This window comes from Dendrobates tinctorius, unplaced genomic scaffold, assembly GCF_039654945.1.
Source record: "Dendrobates tinctorius isolate UK_male_01 unplaced genomic scaffold, ASM3965494v1 ptg000031l, whole genome shotgun sequence".
NCBI classification, from domain to species: domain Eukaryota; kingdom Metazoa; phylum Chordata; class Amphibia; order Anura; family Dendrobatidae; genus Dendrobates; species Dendrobates tinctorius.
This window is the reverse complement of record NW_027361699.1, coordinates 4,281,100-4,299,085: the sequence shown is the minus strand read 5'-3', so window position 1 is coordinate 4,299,085 and position 17,986 is coordinate 4,281,100.

The following is a 17,986-nucleotide window of genomic DNA, read 5'->3' as shown; positions in this document are numbered from 1 at the left end:
AATGGCACTGTCAATTTCTGGCAGCGGCATATTACATGCAGTGTGGTTGGAAGTGGCACATCTATCACGTGATTGCAGGATGCCGATGGGTTGACATGACAATTATGGACCTGCAGAAGACTGATGCCTTCGATCGTAAATCTATGTTATTTCATATGATTTAAAGGAAACAATGATGAATACTACATATGTCATTGCTGAAGCCCTGGTATGTGTAGCACAGGCGATCGGATGATAGCAGCTTCGAGTCTCCTAAGGGGACTATTGAAACCAGTAAAAAGTTAAAAAAGTTTTAACAAAAATTCAAAAACATCAAAGTTCAAATCATCCCCCTTTTGCCCAATTAAAAATAAGACAATAAAAAACACATACTTCATAATGCTTCATTCAGAAATCCACAAACTATCATAGTATAAAGTAAATTAATCCAATTGGTAAATGACTTACAGATAAAAATAAATTGAAATGCCAAAATTACTTTTTTCTTTATACCAAAATGGCAGCAATAAAGACGTTAGCTCGTCACGCAAAAAATGAGCTTTCGCCCTATCCCAGATAACGAAAAATGGAGACTCTACTGCTCTCGGGTAACAGCAACATTTTTTTTTTGCTTACAAACTTTGGATTTTTTTCATCACGTAAATAAAAAACAACCTACATGTTTGGTATCTGCATACTCGTACTGACCTGGGAAATCATATTGGAAGGTGAATTTTATCATTAGTGAACATGTTAAAGAAAAATAAAAACAATTGTGGAATTGCAACTTTTTTTGGAATTTTTCCCCTGTTTTCCAGTACACTATAAATGGAAATCAATGTTGTCTTTCAAATGTACAACTAGTTCTGCAAAAAACAAGCCTTTCTATGGATATATTGACAAAAAATAAAAACATTATGGCTTGGGGAAGAAGGGATAGTGAAAAACAAAAATGCAAAAATGGAAACTCACAAGGTGGTGAAGTGAATGAGTTAAAATAAAATCTTAAGCTCTTAAAGTAGATTCTCATGCAGATCAATGAGCAGCTCATTTACATATAAGAAAAACATGGATAGGTCTGGAATAAGACATCGGATCGCAAATACCAGGGTGTTATTTTCTTCAGCCTCACGTGGCCTTCATGCCCATATAGATGACTTATGAGGGTTGATTCTTCTAACACATTACCTATAACTCTAATTTACACTTACACTCAATGTACAAATATTACTTGCATAACTGAGCACATCTAGGAGAACATCCATGAATACACACTGAACAGACTGTTCATAAGCATGTTGTCTATGCAGGATGCTAAGTAATTGAATTTTAAAAGGTAGGCAACATTTTAGCAACCCAGTTCCAAGCTTAGCAACAACATGTTCAGAATTGATATGCCATTTTATGAACTGTATTAACATAATGAACCAGAAGTAGTGTACCCCAATATATGAATTATTGTTTGATTGTTTGTTTTTTTTTAAATGCACTAGTTTAATTCATAGTGCATATTAAAATATCTTAATGGACTATAACATTGACAATTATTTAGGTAATGAATTTGAAGAACTTTTTTACATAGCAATTTATTTCATTTTACTTACTCTTGCTTTTCACTGTTCACAGTATCAAAGTGCTCCTGCTTCATCTAAAAGCTTTTTTCTTCAGAAAATGCTTTTAGGAAATTGTTTAGGAATAGGAACATTTTCTAAGTAGCCATGAGGACAGATAATCCCCTCATAATCTATAATAATGCACTTTCAAGTAATAATGTCATTTTTCAAGATAACAAGTTGATACAATAAGGAAATGAATCAGGCTGTACTTTAGAAAGCCCACACATAATATATTCTGTCTGGATTACAGTGTTCAGTATACGAGATAAGCACAACTTTGCTTCTCTGCCATTTTAGGCAAATCCATATACATCACAAAATGTTTTTTATTTCATCACTATTTTTCCTACTCGTTTAGCGATGACTGCTGTACATGTCACTAAAGGACATAAATTCAAAAAGCATACATAGCAGAAAAAGAAACAGCCTTAGCAATACCAAGTCAGATTAGAAATGCACTAGCAAGATGCAGCAGACCCTCATGATAAAGGCTGGGGCAACACAAGCGCAAAACACTGATGGAAGCAGTCACTCACAAACCTACCAATTTATAGAAGGGGTGGCTGACTAGTAAAAAATGTACAAAAATGAGGCTAACGTAGGATGCCAGTCGCACTGTGATGTACAGTGTCCGGCTTACAGCCTATTAATGGCGCCCATACTATTAGATCAAGTGGGCTGTAAAGCATTATACGAGTGCACTCTACAAAATAAGATGCCCCAGTTCATCCAACCAACACTACTGTAAATGAACATCAGACATGTGCTATCATTATATGTGACTGGGCTTGAAATGAGATCATTAATTTCATAATATACTTCAACATTATAGTAAGTATAGTATACAGCAGAGCTGACAGTGTGTTATGATCTGGTGTGGATTAGAGTTGTAATCATTCCAACCATGAGGGGGAGCAGAGGCAGATAGTGTAGTCAAAGAAAGTCAGAGGTCAGTACACAGGAGCAGAAATATGGTATGGGAGGATTAGCACTTACATAGTCAGTAGGGAATCCAGACATTGGTACACAGGAACTGCAGTATGGTATTGGAGAATTAGAAGATGAAAAAACTAGACTGGCGGCGTGGAGCTCAATAATCTTGCAATGCCAGAAGTATAAGGCTGAATCTAATTAGTGTGTCCAAAAAGGAATCACAGGTTGAGCCAATCTAGAAAAGACAGGGTGGTGATGAACATAATAATAATAATAATAATAATAATCTTTATTTATATAGCGCCAACATATTCTGCAGCGCTTTACAGTTGAACAGTTACATAATACCAGGTACTGGTAGCTGATTTAACAAGGAGATGTCAAGAGAACTGAATAGCCCACAGGAAAGAGCTGCTTCCTGGTGCACATTAGTGGTGAATGTAACATAGTAACATAGTAACATAGTTATTAGGGTTTAAGTCCATCTAGTTCAACCCATATTCTTTCCTAACTTGCCCTAACATGTTGATCCAGAAGAAGGCAAAAATAAACATGTGGCAAACAGTAAGCTTCACATTGGGGAAAAAAATTCCTTCCCGACTCCACATACGGCAATCAGACTAGTTCCCTGGATCATTTGTACAAACCAGGGACCCTTACAACAATTTATGGATATAGACTTGCATAAAAACTAAACCTTTAATGAAGCTTAAATAGTAGATAATACAACCACACAAATACAAACAACCGTGTCACCTATTGTACCCTACTATGGGGTCCTGATATCAAAGCTGCCTAACTACGGAGGTTGGCACCCTAAACACAATCGAGATTGGCACCCCCGTTCCACTGCGGCTGTACCCTAAAACTCCTAGATGGCCCTGAATATGTGCCACAAATGGTCAATCAATTATTCAGAAAAGGAGTGTACAGGGGTTGCCAAGTAGGTAGCTGAGTAGGCAACAATAGAAAAAGTGCAAAAATAGTGCAAAGAAGACAAGACAAAAAGTGACAAGTGCATTTAGAGTATATCACTATCTGTCCCCTATATCTGAATACCTTCCTGTCAGTGGAGGTTGGCACCCTACTGGTCAGCGGAATGGCGCCCCCGCTCCACGATGGCTTACCCTGGGAATACCCTGATATAACATTAGATACAACATGAGGTAGCAAAACCATACATAGAGACGGACATGTGATCCTTATAACATCAATATAAAAAACATTGTTGATAACAAATAGAGGGATACTCAGAGTTTTGATGCAAGATAGGCAAAAACCTCAACGCGTTTCTCCCAACAGGATCATCAGGAGGAAGATAGATAGATGCTGTGTGGAAGAATGACCAAACTCCCCCATATATATAGCCATGACAGCAAATAAATGACGCCCACTTCCTGTACACCATAGAGGTCCCAGATACTGAGTGTCACAATAGATTCAAAGCAATATAATCAGGACAAACCTCATATTTCAGAATATATACTGGCTTGTGCTCTATCAACCACAATGAACCTCTCGTGGTTGGCCACTTCATTTGTCATTCAATCTCATTCTGAGATAACCAATGTGGTAACGCCGCCACTCCCTTAGTGTCAGGGGTGCGTTCAACCTCACACACCTGCACATCAGATGATATCATTCATGGCAGACCGAGTCTCACATTAAACCATCCAATGTCATAGCTCCTCCAGGCACAGCCGTGCGCGCCACACCACACACAACTGTGCGTCATCAAATACCGTCCACCACCACCACAATGGGCCGGCATGCGTTCCATAAGTAGCAATGTAATAGGTGGGTGTGCGTTCCACAGGGCTTACCGATACTTCCTGCTGTAAGCGGCGCATGCGTAGTGTGGAGGAGGGGACAGCGCAAGGCAGGAACAAACACCAGGCGCTGCCATGGCAGTGCCTGAGCTTCCTGCAACTGTCATATTGCGCATGCCCCAAACTGTGCAGTGACATCACACAATGGGCGTCATGTTAATTTCCCTTGATGAACAGATTCCTCCTCCCAGCTAGGAGGCTACATGTAGGGGGCAACAAGGTGAACCGCGCTACGCAATATAGTGCAGAGCAGCAAGCATATCTCACTGCCTGCATGTTCAAGCCCCAATAAAACCACATCCAATAAGCAAGCGATATTAAATCTTAAGTAGACCTATGTCCATCATAAATGAAGATGATGATATAAATATTTATGTACACTATAGATAAACAAATCGCCGCTATCAAGTATAACATTATCCTTAAGATATCAATATAAGCCCCATCAAACTTCATATTTAATGCTTATAAACTAGTAAAGGAAGGAGGGTAAAGGGAGAGGGGTAATTGAAACATTAATCTCATTAAAGGTATAAATTGGTACCCAAAAAACTATTGAAATATAGATATCGCACAATAATTTGTACATCCCACCACAGTGGGAAATATCTGGTTTAACATGACAGCCCAAAGACACACTGACGCCTATAAAAAACAAGCATAAGATAAGCTCTCATTCAGGCCATTTGGTGCCATGGACTCCAACCGATGAATCCAGGCGCATTCTCTCTGCAACAGTAACTTATCAAAATTAACCCCCCTGGGTTTCTTTTTACCACCTCAATAATGCAAAATTGAACCTCCTCCACTTTACCTCCATGTACCTCATGCATATGTTTCGCCAGAGGGGTATCTCGATTATGCCCGATATCCCCGGCATGTTCACCCACTCTGCGTCGGAATTCCCTCAAGGTTTTCCCCACATAGTCATGCGGGAAACTGCACGTGGCCAAATATATTACACCGGGGGTTTTACAGTTCGAAAAATCCCTGTGGTAAAATTTCTTTCCATTGTGGGAGCTATTAAAAAATTTGCATGATTTCATAAATTTGCAATTCACACAATCACCACATTTGAAAAAACCACAAGTTTTACGATCCAGCCATGTCCCAGCGGGTACAGATCTCCTAAATAAACTATGCACCAGGCTATCTTTAATAGAATGCCCTTTTCTGAATGTAATCATTGGGCATGGACCAACAATCCCATTGAGGTCCGGGTCAGATGTTAAAATGTCCCAGTGTTTGTGAAGAATACCCCTCACTCACTTAATCTGACAGTCAAAGGTCCCTATAATTCTGGTTATATCAGAGACCTCCGTGGGGCGATTTTCTCCACTTTGTAACAAGGAATTCCTGTTTTTTGAGAGTGCATGCTGGTAAGATCATTCAACAATGGCTCTAGGATATCCCTTGTCTAAAAACCTCCTTTTCATATCAGTTGACTGGTGTATGAAGGTATCCATGTCCGAACAGTTTCTCCTCAATCTTAAAAACTGGCCTTTAGGAATGCCACGCTTTAATGCTTCGGGATGATGACTAGCCCATCGAAGCAGGCAATTTGTACTTGTCGGTTTCCAATAGATCTGGGATCTCAGAGAGCCATCCATCTCTTTCCTAATCAGCACATCCAGGAATGGTAGAGTGGTACTATCAATTTCATACATAAATCTCATTCCTATGTTGTTATCATTTAGCTCATTAATAAATTCAGATACAAACCAGACAGGCCTAAATGCATCTGCACTAATACAGGGTGCAGCGGACCCAAGTAAAATGGCAGCTGCACAGGTGCATAAATACCAAATGAAACAGCCAGCCTACAATCAGGGATTGGCCGTGTGGTACACCAGTGCGGAAGAAATAATCCGCATGTGGCAGTGTTCACAAAGGGAATGCAGGACTTCTGGTTCACAACCTCTTAGTAACACCATACAGTATAGGGGAGCTGCCCAGTGCTGACAAGAATGCATCCGGTGTGAACAGAGGCCACAAGTTTGCAGAACCATTTGGGCCCAACTGCACCCTGAAAGAAATATAAAAAGTGCACAAAAAAACATATCAATATATGTAAGGTATTGGTTGATATTAAGGCCTTAATATGGAAGCTGGCAAACTGCGTCAAAGTCCCTTACACTTGCCAGTCCTACTCTAACATGAAAACCTCAAAAAGAAGAAAAAATCCTCCAAAAAATTCAGATACAAACCAGACAGGCCTAAATGCATCTGCACTAATACAGGGTGCAGCGGACCCAAGTAAAATGGCAGCTGCACATGTGCATAAATACCAAATGAAACAGCCAGCCTACAATCAGGGATTGGCCGTGTGGTACACCAGTGCAGAAGAAATAATCCGCATGTGGCAGTGTTCACAAAGGGAATGCAGGGCTTCTGGTTCACAACCTCTTAGTAACACCATATAGGGGAGCTGCCCAGTGCCAACTAGAATGCATCCCGTGTGAACAGAGGCCACAAGTTTGCAGAACCATTTGGGCCCAACTGCACCCTGAAAGAAATATAAAAAGTGCACAAAAAAACATATCAATATATGTAAGGTATTGGTTGATATTAAGGCCTTAATACGGAAGCTGGCAAACTGCGTCAAAGTTCCTCAGACTTGCCAGTCCTACTCTAACATGAAAACCTCGAAAAGAGGAAAAAATCCTCCAAAAAATTCAGATACAAACCAGACAGGCCTAAATACATCTGCACTAATACAGGGTGCAGCGGACCCAAGTAAAATGGCAGCTGCACAGGTGCATAAATACCAAATGAAACAGCCAGCCTACAATCAGGGATTGGCCGTGTGGTACACCAGTGCAGAAGAAATAATCCACACGTGGCAGTGTTCACGCAGGGAATGCAGGGCTTCTGGTTCACAACCTCTTAGTAACACCATATAGGGGGGCTGCCCAGTGCCAACTAGAATGCATCCCGTGTGAACAGAGGCCACAAGTTTGAAGAACCATTTGGGCCCAACTGCACCCTGAAAGAAATATAAAAAGTGCACAAAAATATATCAATATATGTAAGGTATTGATTGATATTAAGGCCTTAATACGGAAGCTGGCAAACTGCATCAAATTTCTTTACAGTAGGACTGGCAAGTGTAAGGAACGTTGACACAGTTTGCCAGCTTCCGTATTAAGGCCTTAATATCAACCAATACCTTACATATATTGATGTTTTTTTGTGCACTTTTTATATTTGTTACAGTGTGCAGTTGGGCCCAAATGGTTGTGCAAACTTGTGGCCTCTGTTCACACGGGATGCATTCTAGTTGGCACTGGGCAGCCCCCCTATATGGTGCTACTAAGAGGTTGTGAACCAGAAGCCCTGCATTCCCTGTGTGAATACTGCCACATGCGGATAATTTCTTCTGCACTGGTGTACCACACGGCCAATCCCTGATTGTAGGCTGGCTGTTTCATTTGGTATTTAAGCACCTGTGCAGCTTCCATTTTACTTGGGTCCGCTGCACCCTGTATTAGTGCAGATGCATTTAGGCCTGTCTGGTTTGTATCTGAATTTTTTGGAGGATTTTTTCCTCTTTTTGAGGTTTTCATTTTAGAGTAGGACTGGCAAGTGTAAGGAACTTTGACACAGTTTGCCAGCTTCCATATTAAGGCCTTAATATCAACCAATACCTTACATATATTGATATGTTTTTTTGTGCACTTTTTATATTTCTTTCAGGGTGCAGTTGGGCCCAAATGTTTCTGCAAACTTGTGGCCTCTGTTCACATGGGATGCATTCTAGTTCGCACTGGGCAGCCCCCCTATATGGTGTTACTAAGAGGTTGTGAACCAGAAGCCCTGCATTCCCTGTGTGAACACTGCCACATGCGGATTATTTCTTCTGCACTGGTGTACCACACGGCCAATCCCTGATTGTAGGCTGGCTGTTTCATTTGGTATTTAAGCACCTGTGCAGCTGCCATTTTACTTGGATCCGCTGCACCCTGTATTAGTGTAGATGCATTTAGGCCTGCCTGGTTTGTATCTGAATTTTTTGGAGGATTTTTCCTCTTTTTAAGATTCTCATTAATAAATTGTATGAAACTATTCTCTGTCCCCTGACAAATGACAAATACATCATCGATGAACCTATGCCATGTTCCTATGTGTTCTTGCCACCATTTTCGTTCATCCGAGAACACTATGGTTTCCTCCCACCAGCCCAGGAACAACCCTGCATAAGTTGGGGCACAGGGACTGCCCATAGCGGTGCCCCTGAGCTGGTGGAAGTACTTCCTGTCAAACAGAAAAAAATTCTTTGTAAGGGTAAAACACAATATTTCCAATAGGAATTGATTGTGTGCACTAAATTGGATTGCCTTAGTTTTAAGGAAGTAATCAACTGCCTTTAGGTCCGGTTCATGTGAGATATTACTATATAATGCCTCAACATCTATTGAGGCTAGGAGGGAGTTTTCCGTGACATAAATACCTTCTAATTTCAAAAGGAGGTCTGAGGTATCCCTTATGTAGGAGGGGAGGGCCAAAACAAAAGGACGAAGTAGCCGATCAATATAAATACTGTACCACAGTTCTGTATCAAGGAATCTTATCCTGACATAATTGGACGCCCCTTCAAGGGGTCCAGCCCCTTATGCACCTTAGGTAGAGTTAAGAAAAAATTCAAAGATGGATTAGAATAAAAAACACCAGGATAAAAAAGGTGTAACAATGATAGTGAGAAAATAATAACAATAATAATAATAAATAATACAATCTGTTAAAAATGCCTTTATTGAAATATTGGCACAACAAATAAATGCATTAAAAATATATATGTATATAATAAAATAAAATAATGACATAAACAACCACATGAGCAATATATTTATGGACAATGGAAAAACCAATCCATAACAAAAGGCTTAATTAATAATCCAGGTACAAAAAACATGAATAAAGTGACACAAAATATCTAATGAGTGTGCCCAAAGTGCAAAAAGTGCTGTTGTGCAAAGAAATAATGTATACAGATCGCCATAAGGCGTGTGCAAAATATAAAATACCTGTAAGCCAATTGGCGCTATATGGGTTGTATAAGAACGCGCCCCAACGCGCGTTTCGGAAATAAAATCTCCTTCGTCAGGGGATCGGCCTTCAGAATATGCCAAGACCTGTCCAAAATCCTCATGTGAGGAAAATGCGAATGGAAATTGGTCACAAATCTTATTTTATTTGGCCCATCTTTAGGTTTATTTCCATAGAGGAGCACATCTCTTGGTGAATATTTTGCCCTATTAAATGCTCTTTTGATCCTTCTATTGCTATATCCACGTTCTAGCAATCTTTTTTTCAAATCCTCAGATTGTCGGAGGAAATCCTCATCTGTAGAGCATAATCTGCGTAATCACAGAAATTGTCCAGTTGGGATGGATTGAATCATATGGCCAGGATGGGAAGAGGTCGCATGTAATAACATATTAGTGGACGTCGGTTTCCTAAATATGTCAGTCTGTAGTTCACCCCTAGCATCCTTCTTCAAAGTGACGTCCAAAAATTCAATCGTCACAGGAACGAATTTATATGTAATAAAAATATTCAACCCATTAGTATTGATAGATGTCATAAAGGTTTGAAGATCATTACTCGAAGCCTGCCAGATCAGTAAAATGTCATCGACATCGGCGACGACTGGTCAGGCAGGGAGAGGTCTCCCTCCCACAGCCTCAGGACCAGGTTAGCATAAGCAGGGGCGAAGGACGCCCCCATAGCTGTCCCCTGGAGCTGTAGGAAGAAAGACACCTTGAAGACGAAAAAATTATGTGTCAACATAAAAGTTAACAATTCAATAACCAGTTCCCTGATGTCACCTGGTAGATTTGACATATTAAGTAAAAATGATGTAGCACAAATGCCATGTTCATGCCTGATGCTGGTGTATAGAGACTCAATGTCTCCGGTCACCAGCATCATATCATCCTCCAAATGGAGTCCGTCAACCCGTCTCAATAGTTCCTCCATATCTTTCAAAAATGATGGCAATCCCTCCACTAGCAGTTGAAGCTTGGAGTCTATACACCAATTTACATGTTCCAAATAATTACCTCTCTGTTGTGAATTCGCTTTCTGGCCTACCTCTGATTACTACTGAGGGTAGTGGAGCTGGTCAAATTGACAGAGGGGTTGCGAGTTCTCTTTCTGGGCTCCCTCTGGTGGTTACTGGAGGTAATGGAGATGATCTGATTAACAGAGGCTTGCCACCTGATAATGAGGACAACGATTGGAGATCTGGGCTTTCAACCTCTTTTTGCTCTGCTTTCAGAATATACTAGAGTGCTGATATAGTGGGCGAAGTCATGCGACTTCAGTATTTTTTGCATCAGACGTGTTGGACTTTTTTGCAGGGTCTTTTGCGTGATTGCAGGCAGTGTCTTTCCTTTCCTGCCCTGTCTAGTTAGTGTGGGCCCCATCGTTTGCTCAGTCTATTTTCCTGCCTGCATTTGTGTTTTCATCTTGTCTCACTGACAATGTATGTTTGGGGGCTATCTATTCCTTTGGGGTCTGCTCTGGGGCAGTTTAGATTTCCCCTTTCTTGCTTTAGGCTTAGCTAGCTCTCCGGCTGTGCCGAGGCGTCTAGGATCACCGTAGGCATGCTCCACGGCTACTGCTAGTTGTGTGCATAGGATCAGGGGTCTGCAATCTGCTTAGTAACCAACCTCTCTGGATTTCTGTGGCTTAGCTGAGATAATAGGATGACCATGTGGCGTCTGCGCGTCCTTATGGACCTTGGGCAACAAATAGAACGTCAAAATAGTTGGTTAAGATACAATTAAAGCAGTTGCCAGTTCTTTAGATGTAACACCAGCCTCCTTCGCCCTATTAATAATCATAGAATCATAGAATTGTAGAGTTGGAAGGGACCTCCTGGGCCATCTGGTCCAACCCCCTGCTCAAAGCAGGATTCGCTAAATCATCCCAGACAGATGTCTGTCCAGCCTCTGTTTGAAGACTTCTATTGAAGGAGAACTCACCACCTCTTGTGGCAGCCTGTTCCACTCATTGATCACTCTAACTGTCAAAAAGCTTTTTCTAACATCTAATCTCTGTCTCCTCCCATTCAGTTTCATCCCATTGCTTCTAGTCTTTCCTTGTGCAAATGAGAATAAAGATGATCCTTCTACAATGTGACAGCCCTTGAGATATTTGTAGACAGCTATTAAGTCTCCTCTCAGTCTTCTCTTTTGCAAGCTAAACATTCCCAAATCCTGCAACCTTTCCTCATAAGACAGGGTTTGAAGACCGTTCACCTTTCTGGTCGCTCTTTTCTGAACTTGCTCCAGTTTGTTGATGTCTTTTTTAAAATGTGGCACCCAAAACTGGACACAGTATTCCAGATGAGGTCTGACCAAAGAGAAGTAGAGGGCAATAATGACTTCACGTGATCTAGACTGTATGCATCTGTTAATATATCCTAGAATTGCATTTGCCTTTTTTGCTGCTGCATCACACTGGTGACTCATATTAAGTCCGTGATCTATTAGTATACTCAAGTCTTTTTCACATGTGCTGTTGCTTAGCCCTATTCCTCCCATTCTGTATATGCTTTTTTCATTGCCCAGATGTAGTACTTTGCATTTTTCCCTGTTAAAAACCATTCTGTTAGTTGCTGCCCACTGCTCCAGTTTATTTATATCTTTTTGAATCCTCGCTCTCTCTTCTCCAGTATTAGCTATGTTAGGCGTCAGATTTCTGTCGCTGCACAGCAAGAATCAAGAGCCTTACTTCCAGCTGTCTCCCATTCCTCTCCAGCCGCAGAGGAGGTTGCTCAGCAAACTCGTCGGTCCAGGTGCTCTGCCCAGACAGCTCTGTGGGTTTGCTTGCTGCTGCCACCTCTGGCGCAGCTATGACAATACATGCTGCTCAGCAGCGAGATTCTCCAGGGACTAAGTCCCCATGTCGGGCCACTGAGCATGCCCGTGGAGTGATCTCCCATTTGAGATCGAAGGTCACGTGCTCAGGTCCTGCTCCTGTTCGGATTGGCCCATCTGAGAAGCCAAGAAGGTCCCGGACGCTCGTGGCTATAAAAGGTTCGCATGGCCGCTGTCATGTCGGACGCTATTCACACCACAGCATCCGGCAGGCAGAGGTAGTTCCACCTCCGTCCACTATAGCCTCAGTGGCGCCGGCTTGAGTTTCTCAGGCTATCGGGGGTTAATCTAGCTGAAGATCAGGTTGGATGTTTGGTCACGCCCACGGTCTTTAAATAGTCGTGCTGGCCTATGGGCGTCGCCGATTATAGCTTGTGTGTCATACCAAGTGGTTCCGGTCTGGAGTGGAGGTGTTGGAGAGAGAGAGAGATTCATATCTGGTGTCGTATGATCCATTGTTACCTTCTCGCCTTCCCATATTTGTGTTTTGTTGTGCCCTGTTCACATTACTGTATAGTCCTGTGTGTATGTCGCGTGGTGCAGTTTAAGTTCTCCCTGTCTGTCTTTATTGTTTGGGGCTTTGGTGGTTTGTCTCCTCACTGGGTGGAGGGTGGAGGGTTAAGCTTAGGGCTGAGCAGGAGATAAGGAAAGGGTGGAGGCTCAGGCATTTGCACCATCAGCAAAAACCCTGGGTTGAGGGTCAGACAGGGTTTCCCCTAGTTAAAGGGACATCACAGGGGCCCCGGGTATTTCTGCCTTAGTTGACCTAAGCCACGTGTGACATTATAATCGGCCCACATTTTTCAGGAGTCCATGGATCCCATGGATTCCATAACCCGCCAGTTGGCGGCGCTGTCCTTACAGGTCTCCGAGTTGAAAGGGGCAGTTCAGCCGCAGGGCCTGGTAGTAGCGAAGGTGCAAACGGCATCTGCAGGTGTCGGTTCAGAGCCGAAGATCCCGCTGACAGAACGATTCTCAGGGGAACGCAGCAAATTTGTCATATTTCGGGAGGCCTGCAAGTTATACTTCCGCATGCGCCTGGTCTCCTCAGGTAATGAGGCTCAGCGGGTGGGCCTGGTGTTATCATTACTGAGTGGGGACCCCCAAGCATGGGCATTTTCCTTACCAGCTGACTCTGCTACATTTCATTCTGTCGATAATGTTTTTTCTGCACTCGGGCTCATTTATGATGATCCCGACAGATTAGCTCTAGCAGAATCTAAAATCCGCGCCCTCCGTCAGGGGGAACGTATGGCGGAAGACTATTGCTCCGAATTTCGCCGTTGGGCAGTAGACACACAGTGGAACGACCCAGCGCTGCAGAGTCAGTTTATTCAGGGGGTTTCAGGAAGAGTTAAACAGGCCCTCCTGATGTATGAGACTCCTGCATCGTTGGAGTCTGCCATGAGTTTGGTTATACGCATTGATCGCCGTTTGCGTCAGGGGGCACAGGAGACGCTACCCCTGGGGGAAAGCAGGGGTGCAAGTGTGGTTGCTGCAGGTGAGCCCACTGAGCCTATGCAAATTGCGGGGGTGTCACAGGTTAAGCGTCGCGTCCCTGGGTTCACGAAGCCCGGAGCATGTTTTTACTGTGGTAAAAGGAATCATTATGTTAACGCTTGTCCTGTGCTACCGAAGAAGGTCACACCGGCGGAAAACTACTAAGCTCAGTGGGTATGGAGGAGACCCAACTGAGCGTATGCATATCCTCCATGATGGTATCTCAATGTATGCTCCCTGCCAAGGTTATTATCGCGGGCAGAGAGCTACCAATATCAGTGTTTGTGGATAGCGGTTCCGCCACCAATCTCATGAGGAGTTTGCACGCACTGCTGGGTTTAAGATCGAAAAACTCCCTCATCCTATTCAGGTGGTTATCATTAATGCCGCTCCCCTCCCTCAGGGGGAGATTACGGAGTTTGTGGCTGAGGTGAAACTCCACATTGGGGTCCTACATTCGGAGTGGGTTACATGTAGGATCCTCCGTAATCTCCCAGCACAAATGGTCTTGGGTTTTCCATGGTTGTCCAGGCACAACCCGGTGATTGATTGGAAAACTCAGGACATAGTCCAATGGAGTGGTTTTTGCCAGGACAATTGCCTGGCCACATGTGTGTCCGCCGTGACGCCCAGCCTTCCGGAGGCTTTGCAGGATTTCGCAGATGTTTTCTCTGAGAAGGGTTGCTCAGAACTGCCTCCACATAGAGCCTATGACTGTGCGATTAGGTTAAAACCCGGGGCCAAATTACCTAAGGCCAGGATGTTTAACATTTCTGGTCCAGAGAGACAAGCTCTGAAAGACTACATCGCGGAGAGTCTGAGCAAAGGACAGATCCGGCCTTCGTCCTCGCCTGTAGCAGCGGGGTTTTTCTTCATTAAGAAGAAAGATGGGGGGTTACGGCCGTGTCTGGATTTCCGGGAGTTAAACCAGATTACGATCCGTGATCCATACCCGATGCCTTTGATCCCTGATTTGTTCAACCAGGTGGCGGGGGCAAAGTGGTTTTCCAAGCTTGACCTCAGGGGGGCGTATAACCTCATAAGGGTCCGTCAGGGGGATGAGTGGAAGACGGCCTTTAACACTCCTGAGGGTCATTTTGAGAGCCTGGTTATGCCATTTGGGTTGACAACCGCGCCTGCTGTTTTCCAACATTTTATTAATGACGTGTTTGCTCATGTCCTGGGGAAATTTGTGATTGTATACCTGGATGATATCCTCATTTATTCGAGCGACCGGGACATTCATTTAGAGCATGTCAGGCAGGTGTTACAGTTGCTCCGTGAGAATAAGCTCTATGCTAAGCTGGAAAAATGCTTATTTTTTGTTCAGGAGTTGCCTTTTTTGGGATATATTGTGTCCGCCGCAGGGTTTAAAATGGACACCGCTAAGGTGCAAGCGGTGCTACAATGGGAAAGGCCTGTTAATCTGAAAGCGCTCCAGCAGTTCCTTGGGTTTGCTAATTATTATAGGAAATTTATAAAGCACTTTTCTACTATAGCCAAACCGCTCACGGACATGACAAAAAAAGGTACCGATCTGACTAGCTGGTCTGAGGTGGCGATATGTGCATTTGAGCGTCTGAAGAACAGTTTTGCTTCAGCCCCCATTCTGGTGCAACCGGACGTGTCTAAACCTTTTGTGGTGGAGGTTGATGCGTCTGAGGTGGGAGTGGGGGCAGTACTGTCACAGGGCTCATCTTTGAGCGATATGCATCCATGCGCCTACTTCTCCAAGAAGCTGTCGCCGGCCGAACGGAATTATGATATCGGCAACAGGGAGTTGTTGGCCATCAAATTGGCTTTTGAGGAATGGCGACACTTCTTGGAGGGGGCGGCTCACCAGGTCACAGTTATCACCGACCATAAGAACCTGCTCTATCTGGAGTCGGCCAAGCGTCTGTCTCCTAGGCAGGCTCGCTGGGCATTGTTTTTTACACGTTTCAATTTTCTGGTGACTTACCGTCCCGGGGCTAAAAACACCAAGGCGGATGCCTTGTCCAGGTGTTTTCCGGGGGGAGAACCTCGGGAAGAGCCGGTACCCATCCTCCAGGAAGGTGTAGTGGTTTCAGCTTTCACGACTGAGGTAGAGGCGGAGATTGCCGAGGCCCAAGAGGAGGTACCGCCAGGACTTCCCGCCAGTCTTAAGGTGTTGAGGGAACATCACGACTCAGTACTGGCTGGTCATCCAGGGGTTAAGGGCACCTTGGAGCTGGTATCACGTCGTTTCTGGTGGCCCAAAATCCGGCAGGACGTGGTCTCGTACGTGGCAGCTTGCATCACGTGCACCAGGGCCAAGTCGCCCCGAGCCCGTCCTGCTGGCACGCTACAGCCTCTGGGGGTACCTAATAGGCCATGGACAGAAATCTCCATGGATTTTATCACTGACTTGCCAGTCTCGGCGGGGAACACGGTCATCCTGGTGGTGGTTGACCGATTTTCAAAGATGGCGCATTTTGTCTCATTGCCCTCCTTGCCCAATGTGAAGACGTTGGCTCAGGTGTTTGTGCAGGAGGTGGTCAGACTCCACGGAGTTCCGTCGGACATAGTATCTGATAGGGGAACTCAATTTGTTGCGAGGTTTTGGAAAGCTTTTTGCTCACGTTTGGGGATCAAGTTGTCACATTCATCGGCGTTTCATCCACAGTCAAATGGTCAAACTGAGCGCATGAACCAAAATCTGGAGCAGTATTTACGATGCTTTGTGTCCGACAACCAAGTGGAGTGGTCCACTTTCCTTCCTCTGGCCGAGTTCGCGTTAAATAATCACCGTCAAGAGTCATCGGGAGAGTCTCCGTTCTTTTGTGTTTACGGTCAACATCCTCAATTTTGTACCTTACGTCAGGGTGACTCGGGGGGCGTCCCGGAGGAGGACCAGCTAGGAGCTCAATTATCATTGGTCTGGAGGAGGGTGAGACAGCGATTGTTGAGCATGAGTGCGAGGTACAAACGGGTGGCTGACTGTAGACGCGTGCCAGGTCCGGACCTGTGTGTGGGTGAATGGGTGTGGTTAGCGACTAAAAATATAAAACTCAAAATTCCATCTTTAAAATTGGGTCCAAGGTTTATTGGGCCTTTTAAGATTGCTGCCATCATTAACCCAGTTGCTTATCGGTTGGAACTCCCTGCAGTATACAAGATACACAACGTGTTTCACAGGGCTTTATTGAAAAAGGTGGTAGGCTCTGTGGACACGACGCCGATGCCACCTCCAGTCATGGTGGATGGCGATTTAGAGTTTGAGGTCTCCAAGGTAGTGGACTCTCGAGTAGTGCGCCGTACTCTTCAGTATTTGGTACACTGGCGGGGGTATGGTCCGGAGGAGAGGTCTTGGGTACCAGCCTCGGACATACATGCAGATCAGCTGGTCAGTTCTTTTCACCGTCGTCATCCGGACAAGCCGGGTCCTATGAGTCTTGAGGGCCCTGGGGTCCCTCGTAGAAGACGGGGTACTGTCATGTCGGACGCTATTCATACCACAGCGTCCGGCAGGCAGAGGTAGTTCCACCTCCGTCCACTATAGCCTCAGTGGCGCCGCTTGAGTTTCTCAGGCTATCGGGGGTTAATCTAGCTGAAGATCAGGTTGGATGTTTGGTCACACCCATGGTCTTTAAATAGTCGTGCTGGCCTATGGGCGTCGCCGATTATAGCTTGTGTGTCATACCAAGTTGTTCCGGTCTGGAGTGGAGGTGTTGGAGAGAGAGAGAGATTCCTATCTGGTGTCGTATGATCCATTGTTACCTTCTCGCCTTCCCATATTTGTGTTTTGTTGTGCCCTGTTCACATTACTGTATAGTCCTGTGTGTATGCGGCGCGGTGCAGTTTAAGTTCTCCCTGTCTGTCTTTATTGTTTGGGGCTTTGGTGGTTTGTCTCCTCACTGGGTGGAGGGTGGAGGGTTAAGCTTAGGGCTGAGCAGGAGATAAGGAAAGGGTGGAGGCTCAGGCATTTGCACCATCAGCAAAAACCCTGGGTTGAGGGTCAGACAGGGTTTCCCCTAGTTAAAGGGACATCACAGGGGCCCCGGGTATTTCTGCCTTAGTTGACCTAAGCCCCGCGTGACAGCCGCTCGGCCATGCGCTAGGATAAGACTGTATTTACAGACTATGTGGAATGAGTGATGTATGCACGCATGAATGTCTCTGGTGAATGACTCATTAAGAAACCCCTACCCTTGGTATGCATGTGTTGTGCAGCCTAGCCTGCTAGTGCCCAGGCTTAGGTGTAGGTAGGACAGAGGTTGAGTCA